The following is a 16,599-nucleotide window of genomic DNA, read 5'->3' on the forward strand; positions in this document are numbered from 1 at the left end:
AGTCCCGCACAGGAGACTGGTCAAGAAGGTAAGAGCATTTGGAATCCAGGGTGCCTTGGCACTTTGGATACAAAACTGGCTTAGTGGCAGAAGGCAGAGGGTGATGGTCGAAGGTTGTTTTTGTGACTGGAAGCCTGTGGCCAGTGGGGTACCACAGGGATCGGTGCTGGGTCCCTTGCTGTTTGTGGTCTACATTAATGACTTGGATATGAATGTAAAAGGTATGAACAGTAAGTTCACGGATGATACAAAAATTGGTAGGGTGGTAAATAGCGAGGAGGGTAGCCTCAGTCTGCAGGACGATATAGATGGGTTGGTCAGATGGGCGGAACAGTGGCAAATGGAATTTAACCCGGAAAAGTGCGAGGTGATGCACTTTGAGGGGACTAACAAGGAAAGGGAATACAAAATGAATGGAAAGGCCCTAGGCAAGACGGAGGGTCAGAGGGATCTGAGTGTGCAAGCACACAGATCCCTGAAGGCGGCGGAACAGGTGGATAAGTTGGTAAAAGAGGCATATGGGATACTTGCCTTCATTAGACGAGGCATTGAATATAAGAGCAAGGAGGTTATGATGGAGCTGTATAAAACACTGGTTAGGCCACAGCTGGAATACTGTGTGCAGTTCTGGTCGCCACACTACAGGAAGGATGTGATCACGTTAGAGAGGGTGCAGAGGAGGTTCACCAGGATGTTACCAGGGCTGGAGCGCTTCAGCTATGAAGAGAGACTGGGCAGATTGGGTTTGTTTTCCTTGGAGCAGAGGAGGCTGAGGGGGGACATGATTGAGGTGTACAAAATTATGAGGGGCATAGATAGGATGGATGCTGAGGAGCTTTTTCCCTTAGTAGAGGGGTCAATAACTAGGGGGCATAGATTCAAGGTAAAGGGCGGTAGGTTTAGAGGGGAATTGAGAAAGAACTTTTTCACCCAGAGGGTGGTTGGAGTCTGGAACTCACTGCCTGAAAGGGTTGTGGAGGCAGGAACCCTCACAACATTTAAGAAGCATTTGGATGAGCACTTGAAATGCCATAGCATACAAGGCTACGGACCAAATGCTGGAATATGGGATTAGATTAGACAGGGCTTGATGGCCGGCGCGGACACGATGGGCCGAAGGGCCTCTATCCGTGCTGTATTACTCTATGACCATGTCTAGGCACACGTGCTCTATCTGTGACAATACTCCTCTGGTAAATTTATTTTAAAGCTGAAATTAAAGAATAGAATGATTATAACCGGACAACTGAATTCGTTATTACTCAAGTGGACAAAGAGAACTTTGTTGAAGTCAACAATTTTTCAATTGACATGGTGTGTGCTTCTGTCAAGCTACTTTGAGTTCTTTATCCTGGAGCTTCAGCAAATCATATAGCCGTCTGGAAAATTGTGGGATAAGCCCACCCACGCAAAATAGATCGCAAGGCTGTCGTAGCAGCAGGCAGGGGCAGTCACTTGATCACGTCTACTTTATGTTGATCGAGGCTGCGTCGTTCATCCGTGTTGTTAACACCGAGAAAGGGAACAACAGGTTGCAGGTAGTTTGTCTTTCGAGTGTTAATTTTAAGACCAGCCTCTGTCAGCAGCTGCAACAACTAAGAGCAGAAAGAACAGGAGCAGATCTCGGCCATTCGGCCCCTCGAGCCTGCTCCTCCATTCAATAAATCAGGGGGGAACCTCTACATCAAATTTCTTAAAGAAACAAATTGGTGTATAAGAGTAAAGAAGTATTACTGCAATTATGTAGGGCCGTGGTGAGACAACACCTGGGGTAATGTGTACAGCTTTGGTCTCCTTAACTAAAAATAGACACACTTGCCTTAGTGGAAGTGCAGCAAATGTTCGCTGAACTGATTCCTGGGATGAGATGATTTCCTATGCGGTGATATTTTGTAGAATAGGACTATATTCCATACAGTTTAAAAGAATGAGAGGTGATCTCATTGTAATATATAAAATAATTAATTGCTTGACAGGGTGATGCTGCGAGTATGATTCCCCTAGCTGGCGAGTCTAGAAGCAGGGGTCACAATCTCATGATAAGCGGATGGCCATTTAGCCATGGTGTGGAGATGCCGGAGTTGGACTGGGGTGGACAAATGTAAGAAATCACACAACACCAGGTTATAGTCCAACAGCTTTATTTGAAATCACAAGCTTTCGGAGCGCTGCTCCTTCTTCAGGCGAAGTGGAGAAATGCATAAAGACACAGCTTATATCGTCAGAGAATCATGTCAGATGTTTACAGGTAACCTTTCCAACTGCCATTTATCACACCTCGGCAGAGAGATAATCACAGCAGTCAAAGGTTTTTACCCCTTGTGACCCCACCTCATTGTTCTTTGATGTAATGTTTCCCTGACTGGCCTGTTTGGACACCATTCATACCTTTGACAGCTGTGATTATCTCTCTGCCGAGGTGTGATAAATGGCAGTTGGAAAGGTTACCTGTAAACATCTGACATGATTCTCTGACTATATAAGCTGTGTCTTTATGCATTTCTCCACTTCACCTGAAGAAGGAGCAGCGCTCCGAAAGCTTGTGATTTCAAATAAAGCTGTTGGACTATAACCTGGTGTTGTGTGATTTCTTACAGATGGCCATTCAGGACTAAGCTGAGAAGAAAGTTCTTCAATCACACGATTGTGAATCTTTGGAATTAGCTTACCCAGAGGGCTGTGGAAGCTTAGTTGTTGAGCATATTCAAGACTGGGATCGATAGACTTAGGGGACAAAAGAAATCTAGAGAGATCACGATAGGGCAGGAAAGTTGAGTTGATGTAGAAGTTCAACCATGACCTTATTTAATTTCAGAGCATAATCTAGGGGTTGTCTGGACTGCAGCTCGTATTCTTTATGTTCTGATGAGAGGAACAGAGAGTTAGAGAGACAGACAAGGAAAGGTCGAGAGACAAGGGGACGGAAATGGAAAAGGAGAAAGACAGAGGAACAGACATGGATAGAGCGAGATACAGTGGGACAGAAATGAAGAGAGTGAGAGAGAAATGAGATATAGGGACAGACGTGCTATGGGAGAAAGAGAATAACAGGGACAGATATGTACGCTACATTCATCCTCCCTAACAAACCACCCCAATCAATTCACTCCATTTAGTTGCTCCTGGGGAAGACGAGGGAAAGGGAATTGGGATGAGATGGCAGGGAGGGAACGGGAGGGCAATGAGGGGGGTGAGGGATCTGGAAGGAGTGCGTTCTATGTCCACACTTTGCTCCTTCCAGCTCCAGCATGCGTGCTTGGTGTGCACTGTGGTTCCAATCGATGTTATTCACTGGGGCATGTTCTTTGCCCCCAAGGGGCTGAAGTGACTAGTTTCTGGGGAACAGTGCGATCAGTGTTTTTAAATTTTTAGAACAGCAAGGATGCTCACAACAAGGAATTAGAGAGCATCGAAAGTGTATGAAATCAGCAAAAACAAGTCAGTGGGAATATGTCACGTCCCAGCAAAGAGGGACCATGATTTTCCTGGACAATTCAGTTCTGATCCCCCATGGGAAGCCTTGGTTATCATTACACTGAACGGGACCCTTCCCATGCAGTAGAGAAGGCAACCAGATTGAACCCAACCTGGACAAAGACTCAGGGAAGAAGCTCCAGCCTGCAGTCTACAAGCTGCTCACCTGGGGGAGGCAGGGTACATCAAGTCCCAAACACGTCCCCTTTCTCTCCAGTGAGGGGGCACATCTCCCTCAGACTGTGGTTTTCATTATCTGCTCAGGATCTTTCTTTCTCTCTCAACTTGGCTCTCTCTGTCCTCTGTACATTCTTTGTTTTGTTGTATAGCTGGGATTTGTTTGTACATGCTGTTGCGAAGAGATTCGCCATGTAGCCGACTGAGAGTGAGGGATCCAGTATCTCGCTGTTGTTTTTAAGTACTTTGATTTGTTTTGTCCATTTTTTTTCTCCCATTCCTGAGGAATTATATTTTGTCGAAATGCTGCTATTACACGATGCAGAGAGAGATGAATCGTTGGACGAGGAATCACTAGATAAGAAGTTTTCTCTCCATCGTAGGCTGGCCGAGGCCATCCCCACAGGCTGCACCAAACATGCACACCTGAGTTTTGTCTCTTTGTTAACACTGGTCCTAGTTTTCTCTCTGGAGCCTGGCTTCGGGGCTTTGGTTAAAATGTTCTTGTTCGACTATAATTTCTCGAGCTATTAATAAAAGCGCTGGATTTTCTGTTGGGTATGACGGTGTATGCCATAGTGTGAGGGGGCACCCGAATTGAAAAAACAATGCTTTTCTTAATTAAAAGACATCCATGAACATTAAAAGATTTAATGAGAAGAAATCCTAGCGCATGTTAAAGCTGCAGATTTTTTTCTATAAATAAAGTATATATTTCACAACATTCAGCACAGTGTGCAGTATTGCAGTAATTTAAATGAATGAATGAAAATCAGTGTTCTGATTGGAGAACCAGGCCCAGGTGATCCCAGGTAAGCTTCCGCACAGGCTGAGTACCTGGGATCTGTGGGCCATTCATTACCCTCCTACTCACAGCGTCAATGCGCAAGTTTAAGCAGGAGGCCCGGCATCAGTTAGATGCCTATACTTTTCGGAGGTACACCGCCCACCACCAGTTCATTTCAATTACAATTTCAATTCAATTTTATTTGTCATATATGCAGCAGACGTGTGTACTGCACAATGAAATGTTCATTTTTACGAGTCCTCCCAACATTGGAATAAATATGGCATAACAATGGTAAAATACTAATAGAAATACAGTAATAATAAAAGAAAACAACAGTAACAAAAAATAATAAATTACATGTTCATGAGCCTTATGGCCAGAGGCTAGAAGCTGTTTCAAAACCTGCTGGTGCGAGACCATACGCTTCAGTATCTCTTACCGGATGGGAGCAGGGCGAAGTGGTTGTGGCTTTGGTGGCTCGTGAATGTATTTATTCTAAGGGCCTTCCTCCAGCTCCTCTTGGGGTAGATATCCTGGACAGCAGGTAGATTAATTCCTATAGTATGTTGTGCAGCTTTCACCACCATCTGTAGAGCCCTGCGGTCTGTGGCGGTGCAGTTGCCATACCAGATAGTGATGCAGCCGGACAGTATACTCTTGATTGTGCACCGGTAGAAGTTGGTGATAATCTGGGGTGTCATTCCAAATTTCTTCAGTCTCCTGAGGAAGAACAGGCATTGGCATGCCTTCTTCGTTACGACGTCGATGTGATTTGACCATGTTAAGTCCTCCGTAATGAATACACCCAGAAATTTGAAGCTGCTGACCCTCTCCACCTCAGCCCCTTCGATGTAAATTGGGGTGTGTCCCTCCCCCTGCCGCTTCCTGTAGTCCACGATCATCTCCTTTGTTTTGCTGATGTTGAGGAAGAGGTTGTTGTATTTTCATCATTCTGCTAGAGCTCTTACCTCCTCCCTGTAGCCTGTCTCGTCTCCATCTGTGATCAGGCCTACAACGGTAGTATCATCAGCAAACTTGATGATGGAGTTGGATTTTTAGCCCATAATATGTTTCAGGGACGTAGCGAAATTTGTGGGGGGTGGGGACAGGTTCCTGGAGCTCCAATTTTCTCCACCCCCACCATCCACCACAGGCTCTTGTGATTGAAACAAGTTAAAGCCTGAGTTTAAAGCAGCATGGTCTGCAATTTTGCAAAAACACGGTAAACAGCACTTTACAAACAGGGGCCGTGAGCTCTTTGAACTCCTAAACGTGATCCCGTATAAAGGCTCCGCTATAGTTTCAAAATAAAGCTTGTGTTTCCGGGCAGTTTATCATCTGGTGGAGAAAGTGCGACCATTTTCTGTCAGTGTCTGGGTCGCCATTTTGTTCGGCATCACTTACTGGAACGCCAGTTTCAGTAAGACACTGGGAGATCATTTTGTTTCGTGTAATAGTGGGATGCCATTTCGATTAAGTTCCTGAGCCGTCATTTCCTTTTGTGGTAGGTAGTGGGACGTCATTTTGCTACATTAATTAGGAAACCATTTTGTTTTAGATACTGCGCCACCATTTTGTATCATGCCGTGTATTGGGACACCATTTTGATTTGTTTCAGATAATAGGACGTTATTTTGAGACCTAGATCTATAAACGGATCATCCGGGTTTAGGAGACAAATTAGAGGAAAACGTATTCAAAATCTGAAAAGCATAACACCAGTTCTAAACAAGAACGAGATCAGGATATAGCTGAACCAAGCTGTCACATTTTATATACACAGCACAGGGCCACGTGTTACAGCGACCGGCCCCTCACTGCGAGAGACACACACTGTATACAGGGACACATAATTACAGAATCCGACTCCTCACTGGGAGAGACACACACTGTACACAGGGACAGATATTTACAGAATCCGACTCCACACTGGGAGAGACACACACTGTACACAGGGACAGATATTTACAGAGTCCGACTCCACACTGGGAGAGGCACACTCTGTAATCAGGGACACATATTTCAGAGTACAACTCCACACTGGGAAAGACACACACTGTACACAGGGACAGATATTTACAGAGTCCGACTCCACACTGGGAGAGGCACACTCTGTAATCAGGAACACATATTTCAGAGTACAACTCCACACTGGGAGAGACACACACTGTAGTCAGGTCCAACTGTTACAGAATCCGACTCCTCACTGGGAGAGACACACATTGTACACAGGGACAGATATTTACAGAGTCCGATTCCACACTGGGAGAGGCACACTCTGTACACAGGGCCACATATTTCAGAGTACAACTCCACACTGGGAAAGACACACACTGTAGTCAGGTCCAACTGTTACAGAATCCGACTCCTCACTGGGAGACACAGACGGTACACAGGAAGACTTGTTACAAAGTCCGCCTCCTCACTGGGAGAGACACACACTGTACACAGGATTACTTGTTACAGGGTCCGACACCTCACTGGGAGACACTGATTGTACGTAGGAATATTTGTTACAGTGTCCGACTTCACATTGGGAGAGACACAAATTGAAGACAGCGACACTTCTTACACAGTCCGATTCCACACTGGGAGACATGCACACTGTAGACAGGAACATTTGTTACACAGTCCGATTCCACACTGGGAGACATGCACACTGTAGACAGGAACATTTGTTACACAGTCCGACTCCTCACTGGGAGAGATACACACTGTACGCAGGAACATTGGTACAGAGTCCGACTCCACACTAGGATAGATACATATTGTACACAGGTAATTTGGTACAGAGTCCGACTCCACACTGGAAGAGGTACACACTGTACACAGGGACATTGGTACAGAATCCGACTCCACACTGGATGAGACCAAAACTGTACACAGGGGCACTTGCAATACAGTAGGACTCTTCACTGGGACAGATGCACACTTTACAATGGAACACGTGTTACTTACTCCGTGTCCACACTGGGAGAGCAGCATAAGATACAGAAGAACACTTCTACATATTTCGATTCGTCACTGGGGCAGACACATTCTGTACAGAGGGACTCCAGTGACAAGAGAGCAGAGAGAAAGTCAGAGAGAGAGCCGTCACCTTTAATCTGTGTGACGACCTTCTTTGTCTCTCTTTAGTTATCAGGTAGACAGCCCACCCCGATTTTAACAGTGCCTGACCAGTGAGTATGGATGATCGTAAAATGCGATGAACTCGCAGTCTAATCTCTTACATCTCCTGACCGCTCCGTGACCAGAATTCACCGATTCGCCTAACCCGGGGGTTTAGACAGAGCTGTGATTTGAAGTGTTATCTCTCTGTTTGCGCTCACAAGGCCAAGCAATGAAGCAGTCTGATTATTTTTTGTAGAAGTAGAGTGTTATTTTCTCGATACTGTTCTACTTCTGGACTTGTGGAGAGATTGGCTGGATTCTGTCGTCTCTGCACTGAAGGAGGGTTCTGATCTTTCACCTTCCCTACATACTCTTGGAACCCGAGGAGTTTAGAGGGGAAACTGGAGTTTGAGTCTTTGCTAAGTTCCAAAATGGGAGACAGGCAGCGAGGTTCCGCGGGTTGAATATGCACAAATGTTCTCATGATCGTCCAATGTAAACCCCGTATCTGCCTCTCTACATCTTCAACTCGTTCCTCTTACTGCTTCCTCCATAGCGTTATCTACATCCCCAACTCTCTGCTTCCACAACTCCGTCTATCTCTCAGCATTTACATCTTTCTACATCACTCACTAACTCTTCTTCCACCCCTCTCTATCAGTTCCTTCATCTCTCTGTACCTTTCCCTCCATCTCTCTCTACAACTTCACCCATCTCTCTCTACCTCTTCCTCCATCTCTCTCTACTTCTCCTTCCTTCTCTCACTACCTCTCCCTCCATGATTCCCTAATCCTGCCTCCATCTCTCTCTACCTCTGTCTCCATCTCTCTCTACCTCTCCCGCCATCGCTCTCACCATATAACTCTACCTCTTTCTGCATCATTATCTAGCACATCCTCCATCTCTCTCTACCAATTTCTCCATCTACCTCTAGCTCTCTCTCCATCGCTATCTACCTCTTCTACCAGCTCGCACTATATCTTTATCCGCCTGTTTATCCTCTCCATCCATTTCCCTCTACATCTTCCTCCATCTAACTCTATCTTTTTCTCCATCTATCTCTACGTCTTTCTCCATCTCTTTATACCACTCCCGCCATCTCTCTCTACCTCTTCCTCCATCTATTTCTTCCTCTTTCTCCATCGCTATCTATCTCTTCCTCCATCTCTGTCCAACTGTTCCTCCACCTGGATCTACCACTGTGTCCATCTCTCTAACTCTTCATTCACCGTTCTGTAACGCTTTGTCCATCTTTCTCTACATCTCCTTCCATCTCTCTTTACCTCACCCTCCATCTCTCTCTACCTCTGTCTCCATCTCCCTCTACCTCTTCATCCATCTTTCTGTACCTCTACTTTCTCTCTCTCTACCTTTTCCTTAATTTCTCTCAACGTCTCTCTCCATCTCTCTCTAAATTTCTCTCCATCTCTCTCTACCTCTGCCGCATCTATCTCTACCTCTGTTGCCATCTCTCTCTACCTCAGTTATTGAACCCTCTAATAAGGCGAAATGTTTATTTCTATCTGCCCTATCTATGCCCTTTAAATTTGGTACACCTCAATCAGCTGAACCCTCAGCCTTCTCTGCTCTAAGGAAAACAACCCTAGCCTGCCCAGTCTCTCTTCATAGCTGAAGCTCTCCAGCCCAGGTAACATCCTGGTTAATCTCCTCTGCCCCTTTCCGAAGTAATCACATCCTTCCTTTAGTGTGGCGACCAGAACTGCAAAGAGTCTTCCAGCTGTGGCCTAACTAGTGTTTTGTACAGCTCCATCATAACCTCCCTGCTCTTATATTCTATGCCTCGGCTAATGTAAGCAAGCTTCCCATAGTCCTTTTTAACCACCATATTTACCTGTCCTGCAGCCTTCCGGGATGTATGTACATGCACACCAAGGTCTCTCTGATCCTCTGTCCTTCTAAGTGTACTACCATTCATTGTCTACTCCCTTGCTTTGTTAGTCCGCCCAAAATTCATCACCTCACACTTTTCAGTGTTAAATTACATTTGCCAATGTTTTGACCATCTAACCAACTCATCCTGTAGCCTGAGGCTTCCCTCCTCGCTATTTATCACTCCACCAATTCTCGTCTAATCTGCAAACTTACTGATCATACCTCCTACATTCATATCTAAATCATGAATGTACAGTACAAACAGCAAAGGACCCAGCACCGATCCCTGTGTTACACCACTGGACACAGGCTTCCAGTCACAAAAGCAAACTTCGACCATCACCATCTGCCTCCTGCCACTAACCCAATTTTGTATCCAGTGTGCCAAACTGACGTGGATCGCATGGGCTCTTACTTTCTTTACCAGTCTCCCATGTGCGACTTGGTCAAAATCCTGACTTAAGCCCATGTAGAGTACTTCAGCTGCACTACCCTCATCCACACACCTATTCACTCCCTCGAGAATTTCAATCAACTTGGTTAGACATGATCTCTTCCTGACAATGCCATGCTGACTATTCTTGATTACTCCTTCCCTCTCCAAGTGGAGAATAATTCTGTCGCTCAGAATTTTTTCAATATTTTCTCCACCACTGATGTTAGGCTCACTGCCCTTTAATTCCCTGTTTTATCCCTACTAACCTTCTTGAATAATGGTAATACGTTATCTATTCTGCAGCCCTCTGGCACCTCTCCTGTGGCCAGAGAGGTTCTGAAAATTTGTGTCAGAGCCCCTGCAACTTCCTGCCTTGCCTCACACCGCAGCCTGGGATACAACTCGTCTGTACCTGGGGAATTAGCCACTTTTAAGGCCGCTAAAATCGCTCGATAATAATTTGTTCAAGTATATCACAATCCCACTGCCTGATAACTATGCCTACATCGATCATCTCCGTGATGAACACCGCTGCAAAATATTCATTTAAATGCTTACCTACATCTTCCGGCTCTACACACAGATTGGCACTTTGGTCCCTAATGGGGTCCTCTCTTTCCAGTTTACATCTTGCCATTAATATATTTATAAAACACCTTGGGATTGTCCTTTACTTTGCCCGCCAGTGTTGTTACATGTCCCCTCTTCGCTTTCCTAATTTATTTTTTAATTAGACCCCTGCCCCTTCTATATTCCTCTAGGGCTTCCATTGTTCTTAGTTCTTTGTACCTCCCAAAAGCCTCCCGTTTTTTCCTAATCCATACCTGTATATGCCTTGACATCCAGGGTTCCTTAGGATTCTTGGTCCCACCCTTGATCTTTACGGGAACTTTTTGGCGTTGTACTCTCTCTATTTACTTTCTGAAATACTCCCACTGCTCTGATGTGGATTTTCCTACAAGTAGCTGATCCCAGTCCACTTTTGCCAGATCCTGCTTTATCTCATTAAAAATGGGCCTTCCCCCAATTTGGAACTTATATTTCTGGTCCATCTTTGTCCTTTTCCATGACTACCTTAAATCTCACCGAATTATGGTCACTGTCACCAACATGCCCTCCTACTTGCACTTCTAACATTTGCCCGGCTACATTCCCTAGAATTAGGTCCAGTGCCGCCCCCTCTTTTGAAGAACTTTCTACATGCTGGCTCAAAAAGCTGTACTGGATGCACTTTAAGAATTCTGCACCCTCTAAGCCTTTCACATTCTGACTATCCCAGTTAATATTCGGGAAGTTGAAATCCCCTACTATTATTATCCTATTATTTCTACACTTCTCTGAGATTTGCCTACATATCTGTTACTGTATCTCCCCCTGACTGTTTGGGGGACTGGAGGACATTCCAGCAAAGTGCTTGACCCTTTTTCTTTTTAAGTTCTACCAATATGGCCTAATTGCAGGAAACTGCTAACTCGTCATCAATCCATACAGCAGTAATTGAATCATTGGTTAATATTGCAACACCCCCTCCTCTTTTACTCCCCCCTCTGTCTCGCCTGAAGATTCTATACCCTGCAATATTGAGCTGCCATTCCTGCCCCTCCCTCAAACATGTCTCTGTGATAGCAACAACTTCAATTCATCTGCCTTACTCGCAAGACTCCTTGCATTAAAATAAATGCCATCCAGCCTTGCCATACTCCGTTGTGCTGTTACATATTACTTCTGCCTTCCGGGCTCACTTGTTTTTTCCTCTATATTTGTCTGTACATCACACCCTACTATAGTTCCACTCAGTATCCCATCCCCGTGGCTCTCAATCCCATCAAGTAAGTCGTTAATGAAATCGGTGATTAGTTGAGTTCCCAAAAGTGATCAATCAGAGACACCACTCGTCATAATCTGCCAATTAATGTACCTGATCATCATCTGCAAACTTTGTCTCCTGCCGTGCCACCAATTTCCTAACCAGGTTAATAATTTGCCTTCAATTACATGCGTTTCAAATTTAGCCCAATGTCCCATATGCGGGACTTTTTCAAATGTCTTTGCTCCATGTCTACAAGCAAATAATAATTTGTGAACTGGGACTCATAAACCTCTTTGCTCCTCAACAGTTAATAGCTTCCCATTATTTAGAAAATACTCAGAACTATCTTACTTTGTTCCAAAGTGGCTGGTGTCGCACTTGCGTACATTGAACTCGATTTGCCTTTGTTTTGCCGGCTTACTGTGTCTGTCTCTGTCCGTTTGGTTACCTCCATTTCCCAACTGCACTACAAGCGGACCGTCTAACTTAGTGCGATCTTCAAAATATGATGTACAGTGCTCCATTGCTCCATCCAAGTCAGTCATAAATACGGTGAACATTTGATGATCTAATACAGGTATCTGGGGGACGGCACTTGTCACATCTGACTCCGCTGCTAACGAGCGTGTCTTTTGTGGGTGGGTTAATATTTCTGAAGTGATGGTGGTCTGAGGCAGTCAATCCGGATTTGTGGGAGAAATGTGCTGTACAGGTTGGATTATGGACAAGTAAATTGAATTTGTCGGAGATGCAATGATGCACTGCAGCCAATGAAAGTACTTTTGTGAACTTGGCATTGCAAGAGCCCGGATAGCTCAGTCGGTAGAGCATCAGACTTTTAATCTGAGGGTCCAGGGTTCAAGTCCCTGTTCGGGCGCTGCTTTTAAATCGCGATACTCAACTTTACATTCGCACTTTGATCATTTAACAAAGAAAATAACAACAGGAGCAGGCCATTTCATGCCTGGAGCCTTTCTGCCATTTAATTAAATCATCGATCGATATCCGTTTGCATTCCTTTGCTCCAGATCCCTTAATACCTTTGGTAAACAAACATCTCTCAATCTCAAGTTTAAAATTGACAATTGGCCCAGCTTTAATTACTGTCTGCGGAAGTGTGTTCCAAATTTCTGTCACACAAACTTCTCTCCTGAAACGCTTGGATCTAATGTTGAGGCTGTGGCCCCTTCTCCCAGACGGGTCAATCATCAGAAATAGCTTCTCGCTATCTACACTAGCATTTCCTCTTAATATCGTGAATACTTCAATCAAATCACCACTTAAGCTTCTAAATTCCAGGAAAAAAAAACCGAGTTTGTGCAATATCCCGTTGTAATTTGTCCCTTGGACTCTATGTCTCCTTCACTTTTTAAGCCTAATAATACGTTCCCAAGCTGTGATGCCGAGAATTGAACACAGTACCGCAGCTGTGGCCTAACCAGTGCTTTGTATAGCTGTGGCATCATTTCACCCTCTTATATTGTAATCCTACAGATATAAGTATCACTTTTCAATTAGCTTTTTGATTCATTTCTGTACCTGTCCATGACCATTTAATGATATATGTACAGGGACACAAGTCTATTTGGATATCAACTGTTTCCAGCTTAACATTATAAGGAGTGTATTCTAAATACTCCTATAAAGATCGGTAGTGAATCACGTCACACTTGCTAATATTTAAATCAATTTGCCAGAAAATTACACATTCACTTAATCTATGAATATCTGGTCAAATGTCTTGCTTCCATCTCAACTGATTTTCATGCCGCCTATCTTTTTTGTCATCCTCAAACTTGGATGTGTGGCTCTCAATCCCATCAAGTAAGTCGTTAATGAAATCGGTGATTAGTTGAGTTCCCAAAAGTGATCAATCAGAGACACCACTCGTCATAATCTGCCAATTAATGTACCTGATCATCATCTGCAAACTTTGTCTCCTGCCGTGCCACCAATTTCCTAACCAGGTTAATAATTTGCCTTCAATTACATGCGTTTCAAATTTAGCCCAATGTCCCATATGCGGGACTTTTTCAAATGTCTTTGCTCCATGTCTACAAGCAAATAATAATTTGTGAAATGGGACTCATAAACCTCTTTGCTCCTCAACAGTTAATAGCTTCCCATTATTTAGAAAATACTCAGAACTATCTTACTTTGTTCCAAAGTGGCTGGTGTCACACTTGCGTACATTGAACTCGATTTGCCTTTGTTTTGCCGGCTTACTGTGTCTGTCTCTGTCTGTTTGGTTACCTCCATTTCCCAACTGCACTACAAGCGGACCGTCTAACTTAGTGCGATCTTCAAAATATGATGTACAGTGCTCCATTGCTCCATCCAAGTCAGTCATAAATACGGTGAACATTTGATGATCTAATACAGATATCTGGGGGACAGCACTTGTCACATCTGACTCCGCTGCTAACGAGCGTGTCTTTTGTGGGTGGGTTAATATTTCTGAAGTGATGGTGGTCTGAGGCAGTCAATCCGGATTTGTGGGAGAAATGTGCTGTACAGGTTGGATTATGGACAAGTAAATTGAATTTGTCGGAGATGCAATGATGCACTGCAGCCAATGAAAATACTTTTGTGAGTTTGGCATTGCAAGAGCCCGGATATCCCTGTCGGTAGAGCATCAGACTTTTAATCTGAAGGTCAAGGGTTCAAGTCCCTGTTCGGGCGCTGCTTTTAAATCGCGATACTCAACTTTACATTCGCACTTTGATCATTTAACAAAGAAAATAACAACAGGAGCAGGCCATTTCATGCCTGGAGCCTTTCTGCCATTTAATTAAATCATCGATCGATATCCGTTTGCATTCCTTTGCTCCAGATCCCTTAATACCTTTGGTTAACAAACATCTCTCAATCTCAAGTTTAAAATTGACAATTGGCCCAGCTTTAATTACTGTTTGCGGAAGTGTGTTACAAATTTCTGTCACACAAACTTCTCTCCTGAAACGCTTGGATCTAATGTTGAGGCTATGGCCCCTTCTCCCAGATGGGTCAATCATCAGAAATAGCTTCTCGCTATCTACACTAGCATTTCCTCTTAATATCGTGAATACTTCAATCAAATCACCACTTAAGCTTCTAAATTCCAGGAAAAAAAACCGAGTTTGTGCAATATCCCGTTGTAATTTGTCCCTTGGACTCTATGTCTCCTTCACTTTTTAAGCCTAATAATACATTCCCAAGCTGTGATGCCGAGAATTGAACACAGTACCGCAGCTGTGGCCTAACCAGTGCTTTGTATAGCTGTGGCATCATTTCACCCTCTTATATTGTAATCCTGCAGATATTAGTAGCACTTTTCAATTAGCTTTTTGATTCATTTCTGTACCTGTCCATGACCATTTAATGATATATGTACAGGGACACAATTCTATTTGGATATCAACTGTTTCCAGCTTAACATTATAAGGAGTGTATTCTGAATACTCATATAAAGATCGGTAGTGAATCACGTCACACTTGCTAATATTTAAATCAATTTGCCAGAAAATTACACATTCACTTAATCTATGAATATCTGGTCAAATGTCTTGCTTCCATCTCAACTGATTTTCATGCCGCCTATCTTTTTTGTCATCCTCAAACTTGGATGTGTGGCTCTCAATCCCATCAAGTAAGTCGTTAATGAAATCGGTGATTAGTTGAGTTCCCAAAAGTGATCAATCAGAGACACCACTCGTCATAATCTGCCAATTAATGTACCTGATCATCATCTGCAAACTTTGTCTCCTGCCGTGCCACCAATTTCCTAACCAGGTTAATAATTTGCCTTCAATTACATGCGTTTCAAATTTAGCCCAATGTCCCATATGCGGGACTTTTTCAAATGTCTTTGCTCCATGTCTACAAGCAAATAATAATTTGTGAACTGGGACTCATAAACCTCTTTGCTCCTCAACAGTTAATAGCTTCCCATTATTTAGAAAATACTCAGGACTATCTTACTTTGTTCCAAAGTGGCTGGTGTCACACTTGCGTACATTGAACTCGATTTGCCTTTGTTTTGCCGGCTTACTGTGTCTGTCTCTGTCCGTTTGGTTACCTCCATTTCCCAACTGCACTACAAGCGGACCGTCTAACTTAGTGCGATCTTCAAAATATGATGTACAGTGCTCCATTGCTCCATCCAAGTCAGTCATAAATACGGTGAACAGTTGATGATCTAATACAGATATCTGGGGGACGGCACTTGTCACATCTGACTCCGCTGCTAACGAGCGTGTCTTTTGTGGGTGTGTTAATATTTCTGAAGTGATGGTGGTCTGAGGCAGTCAATCCGGATTTGTGGGAGAAATGTGCTGTACAGGTTGGATTATGGACAAGTAAATTGAATTTGTCGGAGATGCAATGATGCACTGCAGCCAATGAAAGTAATTTTGTGAGCTTGGTATTGCAAGAGCCCGGATAGCTCAGTCGGTAGAGCATCAGACTTTTAATCTGAGGGTCCAGGGTTCAAGTCCCTGTTCGGGCGCTGCTTTTAAATCAAGATACTCAACTTTACATTCGCATTTTGATCATTTAACAAAGAAAATAACAACAGGAGCAGGCCATTTCATGCCTGGAGCCTTTCTGCCATTTAATTAAATAATCGATCGATATCCGTTTGCATTCCTTTGCTCCAGATCCCTTAATACCTTTGGTTAACAAACATCTCTGAATCTCAAGTTTAAAATTGACAATTGGCCCAGCTTTAATTACTGTTTGCGGAAGTGTGTTACAAATTTCTGTCACACAAACTTCTCTCCTGAAACGCTTGTATCTAATGTTGAGGCTGTGGCCCCTTCTCCCAGATGGGTCAATCATCAGAAATAGCTTCTCGCTATCTACACTTGCATTTCCTCTTAATATCGTGAATACTTCAATCAAATCACCAATTAAGCTTCTAAATTC

At 43.8% G+C, this 16,599-nt stretch overlaps 2 non-coding genes across 2 annotated transcripts; both read left to right on the forward strand.

Annotated features, from left to right (window-relative positions):
* The first annotated feature begins 12,498 nt into the window (after positions 1 to 12,498).
* Positions 12,499 to 12,571, forward strand: trnak-uuu (transfer RNA lysine (anticodon UUU)). The gene has a single exon. It is a non-coding gene; the product is annotated as a tRNA-Lys (tRNA).
* Positions 12,572 to 16,107: 3,536 nt separating this feature from the next.
* trnak-uuu (transfer RNA lysine (anticodon UUU)) lies at positions 16,108 to 16,180 on the forward strand. The gene has a single exon. It is a non-coding gene; the product is annotated as a tRNA-Lys (tRNA).
* The last annotated feature ends 419 nt before the right edge of the window (positions 16,181 to 16,599 follow it).

Source organism: Somniosus microcephalus, unplaced genomic scaffold (genome assembly GCF_052327205.1).
Source record: "Somniosus microcephalus isolate GS21.2 unplaced genomic scaffold, FLI_Smic_1.0 unresolved_chr5, whole genome shotgun sequence".
Taxonomy (NCBI): Eukaryota; Metazoa; Chordata; class Chondrichthyes; order Squaliformes; family Somniosidae; genus Somniosus; species Somniosus microcephalus.